The sequence below is a fragment of the Mobula hypostoma genome, chromosome 26, assembly GCF_963921235.1.
Source record: "Mobula hypostoma chromosome 26, sMobHyp1.1, whole genome shotgun sequence".
NCBI classification, from domain to species: Eukaryota; Metazoa; Chordata; class Chondrichthyes; order Myliobatiformes; family Myliobatidae; genus Mobula; species Mobula hypostoma.
Window position 1 is genome coordinate 15,242,437 of NC_086122.1, and position 20,555 is coordinate 15,262,991.

Consider the following 20,555-nt stretch of genomic DNA (forward strand, 5'->3'; position numbering starts at 1 on the left):
GGTGCACCTCAGGGATGTGTGCTTAGCCATCTGCTCTAACCTCACTACACCCATGTGTGGCTAGGCACATCTCAAGTGCCATCCATAAATTGGTTGACAATACAATTGTTTTTGGCAGAATCTTAGATGGTGATGAGAGGGCATACAAGAGTGAGATGAACAAGCTAGTTGAGTGGTGTCATGGCAACAACCTTGCACTCACCATCAGTAAGACCAAAGGACTGATTGTGTACTTCAGAAAGCGTAAAATGAGGGAACACAAACCAATCTCCATAGAGGGATCTGAAGTGGAGAGAGAGTGCAATCTCAAGGTCTTGGGCGTCAATATCTCTCAGGATCTAACCTGGACCCAAAATTTTGATGCAGCTTTAAAGAAGGCAAGACAGTGGTTATATTTCATTAGGAGTTTTGGGGAGATTTGGTGTGTCACCACAAACACTTGCAAATTTCTACAGATGTACCGCACAGAGCATTCTAACTGGCTGTGTCGCTCTCTGGCGTGGGGTGGGGTGGGGTGTACTTCACAGGATCAAAGTAAGCTGAAGAGAGTTGTAAAATTAGTTAGCCCCATGATGGGCACTTGTCTTCATAGTATCCAGGACATCTTCAAGGAGCAGTGCCTCAGAAAGGCGGCATCCATTATTAAGGGCCACAATCACACAGAACATGCCCGCTTCTCATTGCTACCATCAGGAAGGAGCTACAGAAACCTGACGGGCATATGCTCAGTGATTCGGGAACATCTTCTGCCCCTCTCCCTCTGCCATCTGATTTTTGAATGGACATTGAACCCATGAACACTACCTCATTTACTTTTTGATTTCCTATTTATTGCACTACCTACTTAATTTAACTATTTTATACACACACACACACACACACACACACACACACACACACACACACACATATTTACCGTAATTCACAGTTCATTTTCTCTCTTTTATCATCTATTGCATTGTACTGCTGTTGCAAAGTTAACGAATTTCACGGCGTATGCCTGATTCTGATGCTGACTATGAACTATAATGTTACAACGATAAAGTCAAAGTCGAGTTTATTGTCATATGCACAAGTATTCATAAGCATAGGTGCAATGAAAAACTTGTCTGCTGCAATGTCACAAGCACATTAGAATCACAACCTGCACAAGAAAAACATGTGTAGCATAACTTATACAAAAATTATTTAAAAAGGAGTACAAAACTAAAACAAAATAAATTGCAGTGCAAAGTGGTCAAAGTTTTCATAGTGTTGTTATATTGGATGAGTAGAGTTGTGCCAGTTGGTTTAAGAACCGAATGGTTGAAAGGAACTTGGTGTTCTTGAACCTGGCAATGTGTGACTTCAGGCTTCTATACTTCCTGCCTGATGGTAGCTGCTAGGAGATGGCATAGCCCAGGAGATGGGGATCTTTGATGGTGTACAGTATGTTGCCTTCTTAAGGCATTACCTCATTTAGATACTACCAGTGGCGGAGACAGAGGTGCCTGTGATGTATTGGGCTAAGTCCACTGCTCTCTGCACCTTCCTATATCCTTGCACATTCAAAAATCATCTAATATATTTTCTTAACCAACCCTCTCAGTGAAACCATAATAAAATCCTCACAAAATAAAATAAAATTCCCATAAATAAAATTTTAAAACCCTGGAAACATGTTATTGAATTCCATCTGCCGAGTGTTTAGTGTCATTACATGATTACCAGCCATCCCAATGGTATCATGACCCAGCAGGTGTTGTTTTCAGTTCCAACATGACTTTCATACGCCTTGGTCCCTGATCTATGCCTCATTCTGTAAAAGGCAAGCCTCTGATATCTGTTCCTAATACTATATTTGGACTTGGTGGCTACTTTATTAGGTACTTCCTGTACCCAAGAAAGAGGCCATTTTGTGTATGTTTATCGTATTATGCTGCTGTAGCTCTTCAAAATGTGACATTCAAAATATGTTGTGGGTTCTGAGATGCTCTTCTGCACACCACTGTTGTAACATGTGGTGACTTGAGTTACTGCCACCTTCCTGTCAGCTTGAATCAGTCTGCCCTTTCTCCTCTGACCTCTCTCATTAACAAGGCGTTCTGCAGAACTGCTGTTCGCTGGATGCTGTTTTTTGTTTTTAGCACCACTCTCTGCAAACTCTAGAACCTGTTGTGTGCGGAAATCCTGGGGGATTAGCAGTTGGTGCCAGATTGTCTGGCACCAACAATCCATTCCATGGTCAAAGTCACTTAGATCACATTTGTTCCCCATGCTGATGTTTTCTCCGAACAACAACTGAACCTCTTACCCATGTCTGCATACTTTTATGCATTGAGGATCTGCCACATAATTGACTGACTAATCAATAAACTCCAAGACCTGGGCCTCAACATCCACTAGTGTAATTGGATCCTGGATTTCCTCACTTGTAGACCCCAGTCAGTTTGGATTGGCAAAAACATCTCCTCCACAATCTCCTTCCAGCACAGGAGCAGCACCGAGACGTGTCTTTAGCTCCTGCTCCATTTGCTTTACACCACTCACTGTGTGGCTAGGAACAGCTCCAACACCATGTGGCCAAGTGGTTAAGGCATTCGTCTGGTGATTTGAAGGTCGTTAGTTCGAGCCTTGGCTGAGTCAGTGTGTGTGTCCTTGAGCAAGGCACTTAACCACACATTGCTCTGTGACGACACCGATGCCAAGCTGTATGGGTCCTTGGACAACATCGGTGACATGGAGAGAGGAGATTTGCAGCATGGGCAACCTACAACCTTGCCCGGGCCTGCGCCCTGGAAACCATCCAAGGCGCAAATCCATGGTCTCATGAGACTAATGGATGCCTATAATGCCAGGTACATGTTTGCTGATGTGGGCTGCATTAAAGGTGGTGATGAATCAGCATACAGGAGGGAGCCTGAACATTTGGCTGATTGGAGCAATAACAGGAACCTCTCACTCAATGTCAATAACACCTAGGAACTGACTGCAGACTTCAGGAGAGGGAAAACAGAGGCGCATGAGCCAGTAATCATCAGAGGATCAGAGGTGGAGAGGGTCAGTAACTTTAAATTCCTGGGTGTCACCATCTCAGCGGACCTGTCCTGGACCCATCATATAAAAGTAATTGTAAAGGGCATCCCTATTTCCTCAGGAATCTGTAGAGATTGAGCATGTCTTCAAAAACCTTGGCAAACCTCTATAGACGTGTGGTGGAAAGTGTGCTGACTGACTGTACTATGGCCTGGCATGCGAATACCAATGCCTTTGATTGGAAAATCCCACAAAAGGTAGTGGATTCGGCCCAGTACATTACAGGTAAAAGCCCTCCCAACCACTGAGTACATCTACGTGAAATGTTGCCCTGAAATAGAGCAGGTTTGAGGTGTACTTAATAAAGTGGCTACTGAGTGTGTTAATTGCAGGGATCTATGGCCATGCATTCTAAAAACCCTCTGCTTGCTGCAATTTCAGGTTATGAGAATAAAATTGTCTTCACAAACAACTCTAATTCTAACATTTTGATCATTTATCACTCTATATTTCATGGGAATTTGGTTGACAAACTATTTCCTGCCCTGAAAAAAAGTACTTCATTTGTTGTGAAGAGTTACCCGACAATCTGAAACTGAGGCAAATTGTTCATTACCCTACCACTCAAAGAGTAGGATTGTATAAATGGCAGGACTGCAGTTTGACTGGGGGAGTTGCTTCCTAACTGTAGTGTATGTGTCAGTGACTTCAGACTTCCACTTGTACATCGGAGTGTGAAAGCACAGAAAATGCTAAGGATTAGATGCAGGAGATCAAACTGCCAAACACCCTGTGAATCTGGCCCCTCAATTTCATCTGTCATACAGATGGCATGTCTAGCATAGATCCAGTTATTTAAATGCACTTGATGACATTCATTAAAAAGCTAAATTATGTGGTTCAGCTTTTTAAAATTACATTTTAAATAATATTAATTATTTTAATTAAATTACATCAATTAAATGTGCTTTGACATGAATTTATGCTTATACATTTTTATTTCTCATTTTTAATGTTTTAATTTTTTTACATGTTTGCCAATTTTTAATGTCTCAGATCATCCAGCATATTTGGAAACGGGGAAGAGGCTTTCCACAGAGTGAGTTCTCTGACCATACTACCTTGCAGGATGGCAAAACCTTCTCTCAAGCAGCAAAAATGAACCCTCCCCCTCTCTCCAGTGGTTATATCAATGGCAAAACTACAGTGAAATAAGCCCCACCAATGCTAAAGACTGTAATATGGAACAGAGTGGGCCCCTTATCAAAGAAGGGATGTGCTGGCTGGCATTGGAAAGGATCCAGAGGAGGTTTACAAGAGTGAACCCAGGAACAAAAGGGTTAATGTATGAGAAGTGTTAGATGGCTCTGGGCCTGTTCTTGCTGCAGTTTACAAGAATGAGAGGGAATCGCGTTGAAACCTATCGAATCTTGAAAGGCCTAGATGGAGTGGACATAACAAGGTTATTCCCTATAGTGGAAAGTCTAAGACCAGAAAGTATAGCCTCAGAATAGAGGGATGCCCATTTAGAATAAAGATGAGGAGGAATTTCCCTAGCCAGAGAGAGTGAATCTGTGGAATTCATTGCCACAGATGGCTGTGGAGGCCAAGTCATTATGTTTATTAAAGTAGAGGTTGATAGGTTCTTGATTTGTCAGGCATCAAAGGTTACAGAGAGAAGGCAGGAGAATGGGTTTTGAAGCTAGAATGATGGAATGGTGGAAGTTATTTGATGGGCTGAATGGCCTAATTCTGCTCCTATGTCTTAAGATCTTATGTATGAAAAGGCATCGAGTGATTTGAAAAAAATATAATTGCACAGGGAATGTCCCTTTTGATGATTGCATTGAACGTTGTGAGGCAAATAACAGAACCATGGGAAAAATTGATATGTTTTCTGATTGAAGGCAAGTAAAATGCAAATACACATTCACATTCCCTGTCAACTTGTAAATCCTGCTGGCATTTAGCACATTAATATAGTCATCTTTCATTCACTTCTCTATTTGACTTGTTGTCCTTAGTGTGTTGCATTTTTGCATTGTTGTTGGACTTTGCTGTTTAAAACTGGTTTGATTTATTTACGTTAATATTGAAAGGGACTTAAATCTGAACTGAAACATCCAACATGGGAACGATTGCTTCCAAGCAGACAGAGAAGATGGAGTAATTGCAGAGGGGTGATGCGAGGGAGATCTTCCAGTGAATAAGGTGGCTGATGCAGGATATCTAACATCAAAAATATTGGAAATGATCGTACCAGAGTTACTGTGGTCCACCAGAAGATATCTTTGTTGGTAAAACGTCACCAGTAACTCTTTCATACCAATAAATTATGTATCAAGTAAAGCAGCCGTTGAATTTTGAGCACCTGTAGGTTAAAGAACTACAACTACATCAGTCAACATATAATATTAACATACAATATTAATATGTGACAATACATGATCACAGGATCACAGGATCTTCAAGTGTAATCTCTGGAGAACTTATGGACTTCAGAAAATGCCATAAAACGAGTTTCTGTTTATGCTGCATCCTTAGTTTATGCACTGGTAAGATAATAAACTGAATTAATGATGAGAATTTGGATGAGCAATGAGCAGGGAGAGATTAATGAGGAACATTTTGTGACTTGCAATCATGCGGAAGTGTGAGGCAACTGTATTTCACCGGATTCCTACAATTATGGGCTCCGATTCTCCATTTGTATCTATATCTCCGGGGCAGAACCGTAGCCTCAAACCTTCTTCCTTTCTCCCTTCTTCCAGCAGCAGCACCTTGTCTTTGCCTTCTTTTTTTTAAACGTCCACTTGCGTGTCACTGTTAAGGATTTATCACCCATCCCTGACTGCCCCAGTGAAGATGGTGCCTAAATTCCTTCAATTGCTGGACTATTGGGTGAACTGTCCCGGGATGTACTTGTGGGATTTTATTCTAAGTGCTCATAGCTTCAGGAATATAATGAATCACGAAGAGACATATGTACTACTAGAGAATGCATCTGGAGTATTCCTCTCTTTTCAACAACGCCATGCGAGTGCACATACATCATGCTTACGCATGCCGTAATCTAGCCACTCAACTATTAAGCTTATGATTCATTCGATCCCTTCAATACCTTCTGAACAGCAATTGCTTCTGTGCTCCTCACATGATCAAAGCATTGGCCCAGATGTATCAATGTCTTCAACCCAAGGCAATTCACTATTTCTTTCTGTCCATATCAGAAGTAACCATTTCTGCCTGTCATTATTTTGGTTCAGTTTTCCTTTTCTATTAAGGTAGTCTGGCATGTTTGTTTCCCACAGTCTCACTATTCAAAGCATATTGTACAGTCTGTGGTATTCTTGCTGCTGTTATTAACCCATTCAGTCAGCCATATTCACTTTGTCTTGCCACATATCCCTCAACATGTCTGCTGCTGAAAAATAACTTGTTTTATTTTTCTTCCTTCCTGCTCTGAAATATTAACTGTTCTCTTTCCACAGATGTTGCCTGACCAAATGAATATTACGACCTATGGTAATTGATACCAGTTGGCATAAGACGGTCTAAATTGTCAAAATTCTGTTTTATTCTGGTCTATCATTTAAAATGCCCCAGTGACTGGAACATGGGTTATTCTTGGCATAAATGAGGTTGCCTGCTTTTGCCATACAAGTTCCACATCATGAAGAGATCGACTGTGGAGAGCATTCTAACCGGTTGCATAACCATCTGGTATGGAGGGACCACTGCGCAGGATTGGAAAAAACTGCAGGAAGTTAGAAACTCAGCCATTTCCATCATGGACACTAGCCTCACCTGCATCCAGGACACCTCCAAAAAGGAGATGCCTTAAAAAAGCTGGATCCATCATTAAGAGCCCTCATCACCCGGGACATGTCCTCTTCTCATTGCTGCCACGGAGGGGCAAGTACGGGAACCTCACACATTTCAGGAACAGCTTCTTCTCCTCTGCCAGCAGATTTCTGAGTGGAACACGAACCAACTCATGAGAACTACCTCACTATTTTTTCCCATTTTTTTAACTCTCTTTTTGCACTATTTATTTAATTTAATTTTCTTTTTATATATACTTCTGATCGTAATTTATAGTTTTTATTATGTATTGGTACTGTATGTACTGCTGTCACAAAACAAAAAAAATCATGAAATAATATTGAAGCTGAAGTTGATTCTGAATGCTGATTTCAATTCAAATCTTGCACTGAGAGAATTACTACACCAATTTTCTGTTTCCCTTTAAATTCTACCAACATTTAGCATTGAAGAGAACATTGATAATGTAAGTGGGACTGAAGGACTTCTTATCACAGCCCTGTTGAAAGAAAGAAAAAGTGGTGGTTGAAAGGCAATGAAAACAGTATCGAGCATTGTACAGGATACGTTAATCAAACAGGTTCTCAGAAACGATATCTGTGCAGAGGCTCCACTGCGATGTGCTGTGAAGTGGTGTTCAAGTGTGCCAAATCCTCTGGGGTGTTTGGGTTTCCAAACTAACAGTCAAAGAGCAGTAAATAGAACTTTGCCCATGCAATGAAACAGGAGCGTACAGTGTGGAAGCGACAACTAAGGCATGAACATATCGTGTCAAACAGAAGGAATGGCAGAATGAGAAATGTCTAGGGCTTAAGGGAAGAATGCCACAAATGTACAAAGACGAATCACTGCAGGTTCTCCTATAGAGATCAAAAGGAGCTTTGCATGAGGTGTAATATCACTGTGTAAGTCCAGGTCTAAAGATGGTACAAGTCACAAAGGCAACTTAGGCCTATAGCTGCCCATTCGAATCACCAGAATGATGAAAAACAGTCTGAAAATGGTTATGACTACATCCTACTCTGGGAAAATCAACGAGGTAAGATAGATCAAAAGTGTATAAGAGTGTATCTGAAGAAAGACAAAGGAAAACAATTAAAACATCTCTATTGCAACCAATCAGGTGAGTCTAATCCCCCTGAAGTTTTATCAAAGCAAGACTTATGCACCTATTTGACCCTGTCTTTGTGTGATGGCCTGTGCTGCCTGGACCATAGTTGTGTTCATGAATTCAGAAGAAATTGTTTAAAATAGTGATAATCATGCTTTTGGCACATAAGACCATGATTTAGGCTTCCTGCGAGACCCAATACCCAATTATTGGGCATTTTGTAAATTTAATTTGCATAGCACACTAAGGCACATCATAATTTCTAGACTCTGGCAATTTCAATTTTTCACTTGGATATGATCAAAATAGTTATGTGGTATCTGAAGTTATTAAACTCCCCATAGCAGATATTGATATAGAAGATACAATTGTACAACTGCACTCAAACTTTTGATAGATAATTCTGGATTTCAAATAAATATACAGTACATACCATACATAACAGCATTTATTTTAGCAACTAAGATGTGTCTCCTGCTTTAGGTACATTAGGTAGAGGTAATGCCAGTGCTTACATTTTATTTGTATGGATTTAGAGCAGTATATAAATTCTGCTCATAAATAAAACTGGCAGAGAGAATGCAGATGTAGGCAAGACTCTTTAGATTGGTTTATTTCCCAAACGTGTGATGATCTCTCAACCACATGAAGATGCAGGAGTGGAAAAGACCAAAGTCCACTCTGGCCATCCACTATTCCTAATGTCATGCTGCCAAATGGGTTCCTTGATATCTCTATTAAAGATATCGATGAGCTGGTACTGCAGTGTGGGTGAAACAGCCACGCATTTGCTGAGAGTTTTCAGATCATCAGCTCATGAAAGGGCTAAAATAGGCAGCTCTTGCTGTGACTCAATAGGTTAACAGAGATCACATGACATAAGAAAAGGTAGGAGAAAATATATATGGAGAAGAAACTGCTGAATCTGGAATGGGAAGCGAAAATAAACGCTGCTGGTGGAACTCTGCAAGTCAAGTAGTATCTGTGCAGGGAAATGTACAATTTTGCAGGTAAAGGCCTTTCATTTAGATAAAGTCCAGTCTAGATGAAGGGTCTGGACCCAAAACATCCATTGTCCATTTCCTTCCACAGACCCTCTGAGTTTCCCCAGCAGTTTGTTTCTTGTTGTGATAAAATGTACATTTTCCATGGGCAATAAACAATTTGATTTATTGTCCCCCTGAATTAATTTCCTAATGATAATTTCTGCAGACTTCGCACAGTTATTATTGACTGGAATGCCTCAAAGAACGTTCAAACATAACAACCTTCATTTCCTTGACAGTTATTTTGTGTCATTGCATGATCCTGATCATTTCCCACGTTAACCTGGATATATATTTTTAAATTTCTGTTCTTTATCTACCATTTTCTTACCAAATTGGTGATTATTGCTAGAGAAATTAACAGTAAAAATTAATAGTGGTGGTTGGCATCTGTCTGTCTAGAAGGACAATGGGTGATGACGATCATCATCACAAGCCTGGGTGGAAGGTATGGAGATCCTGAGATGCCCAGTCATCAAGATCCCCCTCTCAGCTTCACCAGTGTAGTCCAAAGGAAAGCTTATGAAGCAATACGTTTGGCACCAGCTTGGCTGCAGGAGCTGCTGAAAGATTGTTCAATGACATCCAGCCGCCTTAGGAGCTCCACTCCAGATTTGCTGCCTGGGTTTATTCCCGTAGCCTTTGTCTCTCCAGAGGCTGCCCACAAAGCAGGGGGGCTATTTACTCATAGCTGGGAATCTGATTCATGAGCACCAGGGTGTGTCCACACACCAGTGGGCCTGTGTGCTACATATGCTGGGGCTAGACCTCCTCCGTGTCCTCTGCAGTTCAGCTGGAGTCCAAACGGAGTTCAATTTCCATGTGTCACCAGTGAACAGGCACTACACAAGGCTTGCTGTTGGAGAGGCTGTGAACTGGCAGGGAAAGACTTGCACACTTGGCTCTCTTTTTCGCAAGACAGCTAGCCAGCAGTCTGAAAGTGAAAGCGACAAGTACTACCCACTACCCACACTGGACACGTCACAACAATCATTTTGACACCAAAATTAAGAGCAGCACACAAATTCAGTGAGTTCCAGTGCCTGTGTGTTGCTTCAAGTTCCAGCATCTGCAGTCTGCAATCTCTTGTGTCTCTCCTTGAAACTAAAATCTTATGGTTCTGATCTACATTTGTCAGTTCTTTGACAAAGAGGGAAATTCCTGTTTTTTCGAATTTAATTGGCAACTAACTACACTTGTGAATCTGATTCAACTGTGATCTAGCTACCTGAGATGTAAGTGATTAAAGCCTTTTCATCACTTTGACTATAGGCTATAAGACAATAGATATAGGAGCAAAATTTGCTCTGCCATTCCATCATAGCTGATTTATTATCTTGCTCAACTGCATTCTCCTGCCTTCTCCCTGTAACATTTGACACACTTTCTAATCAGGAACCTATCAACCTTTGTGTTAAATATATCCAATGACTTGTCTGCCACAGCTGTCTGTAGCAAAGAATTTCACAGATTCACCATCTTCTGGGTAGAAAAATTCCTCCTCATCTCTGTTCTAAAGGGATGTCCTTGTTCTTTGAGGCTAGGCCCTCTGGTCCTAGACTCCCCCACTACAGGGAACACCCTCTCTACATCCACTGTATTCAGGCCTTTGCAATGTCTATATCTTGAATGAAAGCCAAGTTCAGTGTTGGGAACAAATCTTCTGCTCTTTTCTGCTGTTCGTTTGTTTTCATACTCAATCCTGCCTAGAGGGCTTTAATGCACTTCCAAAATTTTGTCCATCTAGCATGGAAGCAAACTGCACAGTTCTCTACAAGTGCCAATGGCTTACAATAAGATTATGAAGCCTAAAGTTTAATTTTAAACTGCATTGACTTAGTCTTGTAAATGTCATAGGTCATAGTCAACATGGTTTCCTCAAGGGGAAATTTTCCCCGACAAATATGTTGGAATTCTTGGAAGAAATAATAATCAGGATAGACCAAAGATAATTGGTTGATGTGTACTTGGATTTCAGAAGGCCTTTGTCAAGGTGCCATACATGAGACTGCTTAACAAGCTATGAGCTAATGATATTGCAGGAAAGATTCTAGTGTTGATAAAGCAGTGGCTGATTGGCAGAAGCCAAAGAGTGGGAATAAAGGGAGTCTTTCCTGTTTGACTGCTGGTGACTAGTGGTATTCCGCAGAGGTCTGTGTTGGTTCTGATTCTTTGGATGTTATGTGAAGCACCTTCAATAATTCCAAAAGACTGAAGTAGGGTAAATACTGAAAGGCTTTTATTCGCAGTAAAATACGACTTCCATGCTGAGTGTCTGCCGCCGGACTGAGGGGGAGGGGGCAAGGCGAATTCACCTTTATACAGGGGTCTGTGGGAGGAGCCACAGGGGCAGTCAGCAGAGGGGTGTGTACAGACAATTAATCCAGTTACAACATATATATGGTTTACCATATTATGTCAATAATTTGGATGATGAACTTGATTGCTTTGTTGCAAGGATTGCAGACAACATGAAGATATGTGGCGGGGCAGGTAGTTTTGAGGAAGTAGAGAGGCTACAAAGACTTAGACAGGTTAGGAGAAGGGGGCAAAGAAGTTGCAGGTAGAATACTGTGTCGGAAAGTGTATGGCCATGCACTTTGGGAGAAGAAATGAAAGGTTTGAGTATTTACTAAATTGAGAGGAAATAAAAAACTGAGGCACAAAGGGACTTGGGAGTGGATGTGCAGGATTCCCTAAAGGTTAACTTGAAGGTTGAGTCTATGGTGTGGAAGGCAAATGCAACGTAAGTATTTATTTCAAGAGGATAGAATATAAAAGCAAGGAAGTAATACTGAGACTTTATAAATCTCTGGTGAGGCCTCACTTGGAGTATTGTGAGCAGGTTTGGACCCCTTATCTTAGAAAAAATGTGCTGAAACTGGATGCGGTTCAAAAGAGAATCACAAAAATGATTCCAGGATTGAAGGACTTATCTTATGAAGAGCATTTGATGGCATTGAGCCTGTATTCACTGGAACTCAGAAGAAACCTATCAAGTGGTGAAAGGTCTTGATAGAGTGGATGTGGAGAGGATGTTTCCTAAGGTGGAAGAGTCTAAGCCCAAAGGGTACAGCCTGAGAATACAGGGGTGACCTTCTAGAACGAAGATGAGGAGGAATTTCTTTAGCCGGAGAGTCAAGTCAAGTCATTTATTGTCATTTAACTATATAAATGTATATAACACATATAACCATATATTGTATATAGAAACGAGACAACGTTTCTCTGTACATGGGTGTAAAACACAATAGTACTCATAGCACACACAATAAATTATGAAGGTAAGGATAAAATCTACATATGAGTCACAGATAAATAACAAACTAAGATGCATTAATATTAAATATTGTAAGGAACAAAGCAGATTAACCAGTGTCACCTCAAAAACCAAAGCCTAATGGGTTGGAAGAAGAAATTCTTTCTTATCCTGACCATTCCTGTTTTTATGCATCGTAGTCTCCTGCCTGATAGTGGAAAGTCAAAGGGGATGCTGGATGGATTGATGGGATCCTTAATAATACTAAGGGCCCTGAATATGCAGCACTCCTGATAAATATCCCCGATGGATGATAGGGAGACCCTTATGATCTTCTCAGTTGTTCTCAGTCCTTTTTATGGACTTCTGGTCCAATGCTCGGCTCCTCCCATCCCAGATGGCGATGCAACTCATCAGGATGCTCTCAATGGTGCTCCTGTAAAATGCAGTTAAGATGGCGGGGGGATCTTTGCTTGCCTCAATTTTCTTAGGAAGTAGAGGAGCTGCTGTGTCTTCTTGTTCTGGGAGGTGATATTAAGGGACCAGGTGGAGTCATCCGTGATGTGAACTCCCAAGAACTTGGTGCACTTAACTCTTTCAATGAAGAAGTCATGTATTTGCAAAGAGGAGATGGTTCGTCTGCACCTTCCTAAAGTTCACAATGATTTCCTTTGTCTTCTCCATGTTCAGGCTTAGGTTGTTCTTCTCACACTAATCCACCAGCTGCTCCAGTTCCTCTCTATACTCTGTCTCATCATCGTTCTTGATAAGGCCAACCACTTATGTCATCTGCAAACATGATTATATGCTTTGAGCTGGATCCTGCGACAGTCATGCATCATCAGTGTGAACAGCAGCGGGCTGAGCACACAGCCCTGGGAAGCGCCAGTGCTCAGAGTAATGGGACTAAAGACGTTGCTGCACACACGGATTGACTGTGGCATTACTGTTAAGAAGTCCAGCATCCAATTGCAGAGGGAGGCTTTGAGACCCATTGAGGACAGTTTCTGGGGTAATGATAGTGTTGAGCAACAAACTGAAATCTATAAATAGCAGTCTGGAATATGAGACCCCATTTTCCAGATGGGACAGGACAGAGTAGTGAGCTGATTCATTGGATCGATTTGAGTGATAAGCCAACTGGAAAGGATCCAATGTAGTCAGAAGCAAGGCTTTAATGTGCACCATGACCAGCCGCTCAAAGCATTTCATAATGGTTTTTGCTAATGCCACCAGATGATAGTCATTTCGGCAGGTTACTGTCGCCTTCTTTGGCACTTGAATGATGGTTGCAGCCTTGAAAACTGTAAGAACAATGGATTGCTCCAAAGAAATGTTGAATATATCCATCAGCAGTTCTATCAGCTGGGCTGCACAGTCTTTCTGAACCCAACCTGGTATATTATCAGGCTCTGCATTTTTGTGTGGGTTGACTCTGGCTACAGTCTTCCTCAATTCAGCCTCAGCCAGACGGAGTGTCTGCTCCCCTGGGTGGGAGGGTTGCCTTCCTCACCACCACTTTGTTCTGCGTATCAAACCGGGTGTAGAAGACATTCAGCTTCTCAGGGAGTGAAGCATCTTGGTCACTGACACCCATGGTAGATCTGTGGTCTGTAATCCTCTGAAACCCCTGTTACCCCTGCCTCGTGTCTCCAGTATTCCACAAGAGGCTGTAAATTCTCTGAGAATGCTCCTATTTTGCCTTCCTGACAGAACAGGGAAGCACATTTTTCCTTCCCTGAGAGCTGTCGCATCCCCCAATCTAAAGGCAGCATCACGATCCCTCAGCTGTGCACAGACCCCTCCAGTAAGCTATAGCTTCTGATTTGCCCTCAGCTGTTCATGATGGTAACATCCTCAATACACTTCTCGACGTAGCTGGACGCAGAATCCACATAATCCTCAATGTTACCACAGGTACCATTAGTAGCAGCATCCTTGAACATTCTCCAGTTCGCATTATCATAGCAGTGCAGAGATTGCATCCTCAGGCCAGGTATTCACCACCTTTAGAACTGGTAAGACCCATTTGATCACTGGTTTCTGGGCTGGAATGAACATTACAGGTAAGTGATCTGAGAGATCAATGTGGGGTCGAGGGACTGTTTTATAGGCACCTGGTAATGTTGTATAAACCAGGTTCAGTGTAGTTAAACCTCTGGTAGCAAAACCAACTTGCTGGTCGAATTTAGGCAGGACTGCTTTTAGGTTGGCATGGTTAAAATCGCCTGTGCTAATAAAGATATCATCAGGGTGTTTGGTTACAAGGTCAACGATGGCGCTGTAGATCTCACGTAGTGCCTGGTCGGCATTAGCAGAACGGGTATATGTACAGCTACCAACACAACAGTAATGAACTCCCTCGGTATATAAAACAATCTGCAATTCACAAATCTGAACTCAGTCATCGGTGGATGGTGGGAAGCCACTGCTAAAGCGTTCATACACCAGCTCTTATTTACGTAAATACAGATACCACCACCACAGGACCTGCCTGAGATCACTGGATTCCCCTCAGCCCGAAATCCGCTGAAACCCTCTAGCTGGATGGCCGCATCTGGTACATGGAGTCCTGAAGACAAGTTCCTGTGAGAATGAGGGCGCAGGTGTTTTCCTGTCACTGGTTCAGTCTGAGGCGCAGGTAGTCCAGTTCATTTTCAAGCGAACGTACGTTTTGCCAGTGAGAACGACGGGGCAGCTGGCCTGAAGGGCTTTGACTCAAATCGTTCCTGGATTCCAGTGCAGTTTCCCATTTTTTTGTTTCCTTGCGCACCTCTTCCTACAGTGTCGCTCACAGAGGACCGCAGCAGACAATGGTGTGCGCGATATGTCCACCCGAAGGAGCAGTGGTTGCTGTGTCTGGACACGCCGCCATCTTAGATATTTAGAGTGGTGAATCTGTGAAATTCTTTGCCCTAGGCAGCTGTCGAGGCCGAATCTTCATGTATGTTTAAGGCAGAGGCTGATAAATTCTTGATTGGTCAGGGCATGAAAGGACACGGGAAGAAGGCAAGAAATTGGGGCTGAGAGGAAAACTGGATCAGCCATAATTAAATGGCGGAGCAGACTAGGGAGGCAAGTGGCCTAATTCTGCTTCTATATCTTATGGGTCTTGTGTCAATAAATAGGTGGAGTGAAGGAGGATCTGTGGTGTGCAGTAAGAGAATTTAGGAAATCGTAGCAGGAGTTGATGATTTGGCCTTTAAAATGCATCAAATTCACCTCAACTTCACCATTCTGCATTCTCCTCACATACCTTGATTCCCTTAATTCCAAAGATCTCTCAGTATCTTTTTTTTTCTTTCTTTTTCAATCTTTTTATTAATTTCAGCATCATAATCATTACTGAAAATAGATACAGAGAAATTGGGATTATATTATTAATAAATAGTTTATACAAGTATGAGCTCAATTGACACATAATTAATGAGCCTCCCGAAATCTGAAAAAGTACAAACATAATATAGGAAAATATAACATGAAAATATAAAAATATCATGAAAAAAGAAAAAAAATTATACCCCAAAAGAAAACAAAATCTAACTCAACTAGAAGAAAACTAAAGTAAACTAAACTAAAGAAAAAGGATGGGCTATTATGATACCTCAGATAAGACCATTAGTGTCATTAACTCCGCTCCTCTCCCCATATATGGAGCAACAAAATAGAATTAGAAAGGGTCAAATTACATCAGGTATCTATCTTAACCACACCCTGTGACAAACCTTTATTGCCTTCTTGGGCAGAGAATTCTAAAGACTCACTGCTCTCTGGTTTGAAATTCCTCCTCAACTCTGTCTTGAATTGGTATCTTTATTTTGAGACTTCCAACACTGATCGGGGAAACATAATCCAACTCCCCCCCCCCACCCCCATTATCTCTACCTCTATTCTTCTTATGTTCTACTAAATTCACCTCCCATGCCTGCCTATCTGTCTGTATTCCATACTGCTAAACACCCCAGAGTCCGTTTCATTTCCTTCATCCTGTCATTAGTTCAATTAAGCTTCATTACTAATGTATCTTTCCCTGGGTAGAGAAACAGAACTGTACATAATATTATAAAGGAGGCATTCACCAGATATTCATTAATACAAATATTTGTTCAGTCGGAAGAAGATACTTTGTGGATGTTTTGACTTGGTTTTATATACTTAACCAAGAATTGAAGCTAATTTGAACATAACCTTCAGGAAAGTCCTCATATGTTGTCTTTTTTTCAGTAATTTTTAAGGGTCTTCTGCTGATTTCAATTGTAATAAACTGAAGAGGTATGTAGACTAAGTCATTGATTCCCAATCACCCATTTTACATTTTCACACAAGGGTGCGATGTATACAGATGAATTTCCTGCTATTATCATTGGCCAACGTGGGTCCTTCTGACCAAAGACAGATTCCTACAGGGAATGTACATTGAAATCATGACTAGATTGGCAGATTTAATGAGGAAATCAAATAATATTTAATAAGAGAGATAGAAAAAGAAAAATTGACATTCCTTTGAAAGCATAGAGTCTTCCACTGAGGAACACTTCACATGAGATACATCTGGCACACCTGGAACATCGATTCTGTTCCACCATTTCATTATGGCTGATCCAATTTTCCTCTCAGCTCCAATGTCCCCGAATCCCTCCATGCCGTGACTAATCAAGAACTTATCATCCTCTGCCTTAAGTATACATAAAGACTTGGCCTCTATAGCTGCCTGTGGCAACAAATTCCATAGATTCACAACTCCCTGGCTAAAGAAATTCATTCTCATCTCTGTTCTAAAAGGATGTCCCTGTATTCTGAGGCTGTGTCCTCTGGCCTTAAACTCTCCCACCTTAGGAAACATCCTCTACCCATCCGCTCCTTTTACCAATTGAGAGGATTCAATGAGTCACCCTTCATTCTTCTGAACTCCAGTGAATATAGGCCCTGAGCAATCAAATGCTCTTCATATGACAAGCCATTCAAACCTGGAATCATTTTTATGAACCTTCTTTGAACCTTCTCCAATTTCAGCACATCTTTTCTAAGATAAGGGGCCAAAAACTGCTCACAATACTCCAAGTGAGGCCTCACCAGAGGCTTATAAAGCCTCAGCATTACATCCTTGCTTTTATATTCTAGCCCTCTTGAAACGAATGCTAACATCCCATTTGCTTTCCTTACCACAGAACTCAGCCTGCAACTTAACCTTCAGAGAACCCTGCACAACCACTCCCAAGTCCCTTGGTGCCTCAATTTTTTGTATTTTTTCTCCATTTAGGAAATAGTCAACCCTTTCATTTCTTCTACCAAAGTGCATCACCATACATTTTTCGGCATTGTATTCCATCTGCCACTTCTTTTCCTATTCTCCTAATCCAAGTCCTTCTGTAGCCTCTCTACTTGCTCAAAACTTTCTGCCCCTCCACCTATCTTTATATCGCCTGCAAACCTTGCAACACAGCCATCCATTTCATCATCCAAATCATTAATATATAATGTAAAAAGCATCGGTCCCAATGTCACTAGTCACTGGTAGTCAACCAGAAAAGGATCCTTTTATTCCCACTCTTTGCCTCCTGCCAATCAGCCAGTGCTTTACTCATGTGAGAGTCTTCCCTATAATACTATGGGCTTGTAGCGTGTTAAGTAGTCTCATGTGTGGTACCTTGTCAAAGGCCATCTAAAAATCCAATACACAACATCAATCGATTCTCCTTTGTTTGTCCTGTGTGTTATTTCTTCAAAGAATTCCAGTAGATTTGTTAGACAAGATTTTCCCTTGAGGAAACCATGCTGACTATGGCCTATTTTATCATGTGCCTCCAAGTACCCTGAGACCTCTTCCTTGATAATCGACGCCAACATCTTCCCAATCACCAAGGTTAGACTAACTAGCCTATAATTTCCTTTCTTCTGCCTCTCTCCCTATCTATAGACAATGGACCCAAGGCTAGCAGCTAAGTCCAAATCTAAGACTTCCGGTAGGATGGCAGATCATTTGGATGCAACAGCCTCTTGGGGGCCAACCAAAGGGGCTTATTTCTTTGTTAATTATGTTTTTTTTATGATGAAAAGATTATACGGACTTTAAGAGCTTTAGGTACAGCAGGTCTACCATATCTGTGAGCTGTCCATTGTTCAGGGAAGCGAGCTGGGGTGTCAAAGGAGCTGGCCGGCATATCGGAGGAGAGGGAGACATCCGGCAGGTCAGAGGAGGAGGCACCGGCCAGCGGGTTGGATGAGGAGGAGTCGGCTGGTGGGTCGGAAGAAGAGGAGCTGGCCGATGGGTCAGAGCAGCTGGATTGAGTTCGGAGGAGCTGACCTGGGTGCAGACTGTGTTGCTGCCTGCTGCTCGAAGGTGACATGCAGCTTAATGGTGGGAGATTGTCTTTTGCAAGCACAGGACCCTGTTGGACTTTGACAATGCAAGAAACCGCAGGCCTGTTTACCTTGTTTGCTGGAGCGACGAGGGGATGGGAGCAGTGTAGTGTCAGTTGTCGTGAAGACTGGGCCTCAAGCCGTGGGCTTGCCTGCTGCTGCAGTCCATATGAGGAGGCACCGGCGGTGGTGTAGCATAGTGTCTATGCTCAGTTGGGGGCTGGCCTCTCCTATCAGTGGCATACCTCTAATGTTTGATCAATGGAATGGCAGGCTGGATTGCCAGGAACTGTACCATCAATGTGCAGGACATGTGACTCAGGGTCTTGGGCTATATGTGTTTTTTACATGGCTATTATTTTTTGCTTGCTAATTTGAATGCGTTCTGTATGATTTGCACCTTGGCCCCAGAGGAATGATATGTTGTTCGACTGTATCCATGTATGGTTGAATAATAACTCAACTTGATTTGATTTGAATTCACCCACCCAAATTGTGTCATCAGAGCTTACTCCTTTAAGGAAGATCTAAATAGAGGACTGGTCTATGAATAAGCTTCATCTTTTGGATGCTTTTTCATAACATTTTGATCCACTTTTTAATAGTAAATCTGTACACTGGGATTTTGATTAAGATAAAACCAAAGATGAGTACTTACAAAGACTCATGAATTTCAGAGCTTGAAGGCTGCTGTTTGCCCAGGAATTTTCACCAGTGTTGTTGACACTTTTGGTGCCTTAAAACCAGTCACTTCAGACAGATGGAGCTTGTCAGCCATAGTTGGCAGCTCATATAGGAAAAGAAAACTCCAATCTCAAACCTCCGCTGCTTTGCAGCTATAGCCACTCATAGGGGAAGTTTTGGGAGTAAACTCCGTAGATAAATCTGGAGCAGTCCTAAATTGAGTTCAATGATGACTGGCAACTTCTGCAATGCCAATGGTGCCAAACTGTATTGGTCCCCACCGTTCCTTTTAATTCATAATTGGGCAGGAGATAAGCAGTCTGCTGTATGGGCAATAGTTTGCTCTCCATGTGGTACTGCCCTGGCTCGAGTATCGACTGACAGCACATTGACAGCTAGGAAGCAGCATCCATGGTCATCTGTGAGCAACGGGCATCTCACTGTGAACACTTCATAATTGTGCATGAGTGGCTGCTCTCTGCCTGTGTTAAGTAATTTCTTCTGCTCCAAAGCGTGAAGAGTACCTGAGCAGGAACAATTAGTGAGACGAAGCTCAGTGATCTATTGCTCATCTGTCTCTATCCCATCATTGAATCACTAAAGCCACAAATGATATGCAGTAAAGAGTCTAATTCTTAGTTCCCCTTGTTTCAGAGATGCTGTCATTATTTTAATCCCTCATTGAATAGAAGCATACAAATTACAGAAGAGAACTAAACATAACTACACATAATTTCCTGTACACAGACATGAAAATAATCCCTAAAATTTTGTAGGTAACATATAAGACCATAAATAGACATCAAAGTATATATATTCAGTGGTCACTTTAGCAGGTACACCTACTCATTAGTGCAAGCATCTCATCAGCCAATCATGTGGCAGGAACTCAATGTATGAAAGCATGCAGACGTGGTCAAGAGATTCCATTGTTTTTTAGACTAAATATCAGAATGATCTAACTGACTTTGGCTGTGGAATGTTTGCTAATTCCAGACAGGCTGGTTTGAATATCTCAGAAACTGCTGATCTCCTGGGATTTTAATGCACAACAGTCTCCAGTGAGTGGCAGTTTTGCGGGCAAAAACACCTTATAAATGAGAACGGTCAGCGGAGAATGGCCAGTTTGGTTCAAGCTGACAGGACGGTGACAATAACTCAAAACGCTACTTCAGAAAGCATCTCTGAACATGCAATATGTCGAACCTTGAAGTGGATGAGGTACAGCAGCAGAAGACAACAAACATACACTCTG